This window comes from Canis lupus, chromosome 27 (assembly GCF_011100685.1).
Source record: "Canis lupus familiaris isolate Mischka breed German Shepherd chromosome 27, alternate assembly UU_Cfam_GSD_1.0, whole genome shotgun sequence".
NCBI classification, from domain to species: Eukaryota; Metazoa; Chordata; class Mammalia; order Carnivora; family Canidae; genus Canis; species Canis lupus.
The window spans coordinates 25771368-25774951 of NC_049248.1; the positions used below are offsets into that span (position 1 = coordinate 25771368).

At 40.3% G+C, this 3584-nt stretch overlaps 1 pseudogene; it reads right to left on the reverse strand.

Moving 5' to 3' along the window:
* Positions 1-1566: 1566 nt before the first annotated feature.
* Positions 1567-2755, reverse strand: LOC100684863 (annotated as a pseudogene).
* Positions 2756-3584: the final 829 nt, after the last annotated feature.

Below are 3584 nucleotides of genomic sequence, written 5' to 3' on the forward strand. Positions count from 1 at the left end.
AAAGGTTTGTGGAGGTGAAAGGGAAAGTAGAGAGCAATAAAGAGATGACTAGATAAAGCAAAATACAATGCCTTTCAAATGTAATCACAATATTTTCGTTAGACAGATAGGGTTCAATAGCAAGACAGTCCTGAAACTGCTTGTAACATTTTATTCTCTGTTAAATATGTCAGTTGCTCATCATACTAACTTGATTGAAGTTACATTATTGAAATCATGATATTCAGAGAAATTAATACTGAATTGAGAAACAAAATACTAATTTTCTAATATTAGTGTCTATATCTAATCTAAAAGTGCCTTTATTTTTAAATTGCCTATATTTGGCCACATTCATCCCTCCTACTGGGTGTTGTCTTCTCCACAGAGATACCAGTTATCCTGGGCAGGGAGGACTCAAGCAAGCAGAGCAAGGAGAGCATAGGAAGGAGTGTGTACTGCAGGGTGGAAAGGCAGCTATCTGTTGAGGATGTGTTGGTCCCAGGGGACATGTGGTTCTCAATGATGGGTCCCAGATTCTAGCGAAAGACAATTGGTGAATGAAAAGAGTGGACGTGCTTTGTGGAAGCCCTGTTTCACTAGCAGGCACACAAGTCCTAGAGGGAAATGGCTATTGTAAAATGACAGCCCGTGGGTTAGCTGTCATCCACACCCTCCACCATTAAGGATAACTTTGCCTGATGTATTGTCACAGCTCACAAACATTGTTTTCCCTACCTTCCAAAGTATGAAAGAATAGAGACAAAGCATACTTTTAATCCTTCTTTTTCACCAAATCACTACATATATAAATCTGATTAAAAAACAGTGTTGATCATACTTTACTTTTAATTGGTTACAGACGAAGACACGGACACTTCCTATATGTATTTTTTTTTTTTAAAGTAGAGCCCAATTCAGGTCTTGACCCCATGACCCTGAGATCAAGACCTGAGCTAAGATCAAAAGTCAGACACTTGATCAACTGAGCCACCCAGGCACCCCTCCTATATGTATTAATTACAAACAAATGTCCTTGGTTTGAATAGTGTTTTAAAGGTAAACACTACAGACATCTGGGTGGCTCAGCCGTTGAGTGTCTGCCTTTGGCTCAGGGCTTGATCTCAGGATCTGGGACTGACTCCCACATCGGGCTCCTGCATGGAAACTGCTTCTCCCTCTGCCTATGTCTCTGCTTCTCTCTCTGTGTGTCTCTTATGAATAAATAAATAAAATCTTTAAAAAATGATAAACACTAATTTCTAGGATTCTTAAGGAAATCAGTCCATTTTTTCTTTTATCTTATAAATTAGATGATAGCATTCCTGTTTCATTCCTACTTCCTACTTTTTTCTTTATTTTTAAGATTTTATTTATTTATTCATGAGATACACAGAGAGAGAGAGAGAGGCAGAGACACAGGTAGAGGGAGAAGTAGGCTACATGCAAGGAGCCCAGCGCAGGACTCGATCCAAGGTCTCCAGGACCACACCCTCGGCTGAAGGTGGCACTAAACCGCTGAGCCACCCGGGCTGCCCTTACTTTTTTTCATTTTAATAATTTTTATTTAAGATATATAAGATTACTTTATTCCTGCATCTTCTCAATTGTTTCTTCCTTCTATTTGCCCTTTTCCTTTCCTACCTGGCAAGATTTGGCTTTACATTCAGGATCTTTTTCAAGCCTTTGTCCGGTTTCAGTCTAGTGATAACCACCTTGCAAGGGTGAATGCCCACATGGACAGCTGTGCCATCCGCCTTCTCTCCCTGTCCTTATTCAGTGTAGATGACGCATTTCTTCCTGTAAACCTGGACTACTTTGCCAATTTGCTGACCTTTGTAGTGTCCTTGCACAACCTGTACTTCATCATCCTTTCAGATGGCATGGATTGAACATTGCAGTTCTGTCTCAGCGTTTTGGAAAGGAGGGAAGACAATCTTCCTGTGAATGTGGGAAAGTGTACTGAACTGCCTTTTATAGTTCTTGCTCTGGTCAGAAGTCACAAAGGGATTAAACTTCTTTTTGGCTGTTAGCACTTCCTTAGTTTTTAGTGTTTTTTAAGATTTATTTATTTTTATTTTAGAGACAGCACACACACAGGTGTATAAGCAGGAGGAGGGGCAGAGGGAAAAGGAGAGGGAGGTAAAGAATCTCAAGAAGACTCCCTGCAGAGTGTGGAGCCCTACATAGGCTGAATCCCATGACCCTGAGACCATGACCTGAGCTGAAATCAAGAGTTGGATGCTCGAGCAGCCCTGGTGGCTCAGTGGTTTAGTGCCGCCTTCAGTCCAGGGTGTGATCCTGGAGACCTGGGATCGAGTCCGTATCAGACTCCCTGCATGGAGCCTGCTTCTCCCTCTGCCTGTGTCTCTGTCTCTCATGAAAAAATAAATAAAATCTTAAAAAAAAAAAAAAAGAGTTGGATGCTCAACCGAGTCACTGAGGCACCCCTTTTAATTTTTACTTTTATTTATTTTTAAAGATTTTATTTATTTATTCATGAGAGACAGAGAGAGAGAGAGAGAGAGAGAGAGGGAGGGAGGGAGAGAAGAGACACAGGCAGAGGGAGAAGCAGGCTCCTTGCAGGGAGCCCAACATGGGACTTCATCCCAGGTCTCCAGGATCATGCTCTGGGCTGAAGGCGGTGCTAAACCGCTGAGCCACCCAGGCTGCCCTAATTTTTACTTTTAAATGCAAGTATAAGCTCCCAGCCCTTGGGAGGATTGGATGCATGTACATTAGACTTTACCTTTTTGACTCTCCTTTCCTCGATCATTGCTCAAATGGGGCCCTCTCTGACAATCTTTTATGGTCCCTACCCGCACAGGGTCAATATCACATAGCATCCTAACACATCTGGAGTCCAGAGGGAAGGAAGACAGGGAGTGCGTTTTTCATGTATGCATGCTATTTATATATAATATGCCTCCAGTATTTATGGCTTGAAACAAACCAGCTGTAATGTGAAGCCCTACTGTATAATAAACAGTGTTAATAACCAACTCCTAGAAATTGCTAACTTGTGGAAAGAACAGTTAAGCCAATTAAATACCACCCTTATGACAAATAATGAAGATTGCTTCCCTAAAACCAACATCCAAATTTCAAGTAGTTTAATAGGATTGAATTTTAAAAGAATACTTTTGAAGCAAATAGTGGGAGACAGAAAATGTCTAGTAGAAAAGAGCCTTCTCTAGGTGCATAACATTTGGTTGATCATATGCTCAGAACATTTCATCTACTTTTCACAGGGTTCTATCGTAGGACTGCTAGGTTGGTAACACTGCTTTCCTTTCTCAAATTACAGCAATAATGCCAAGACTTAGTATCCTATCACATGATACACATTTTTGTTGCTAAATTACATAAGAAATGTTGGTATTTTTCTTACTCTCTTGCGCATCATTTGGGCCTCTTCTCTCTTTCCTAGCCTCATGCTTTTTCCTGATAGAAATCTTGGTTTATATAAAAAGTGCCAGCTCGCTTCCTAATTTTACAAAGGAGAAAACAAAAAACTTAATTAGAAATAAAATAACAAACTATAAAAGTCTCTCACTAAAGCTTTCCTTCTTTACTATAAAAAGACATAGGCTAATCATTTCATT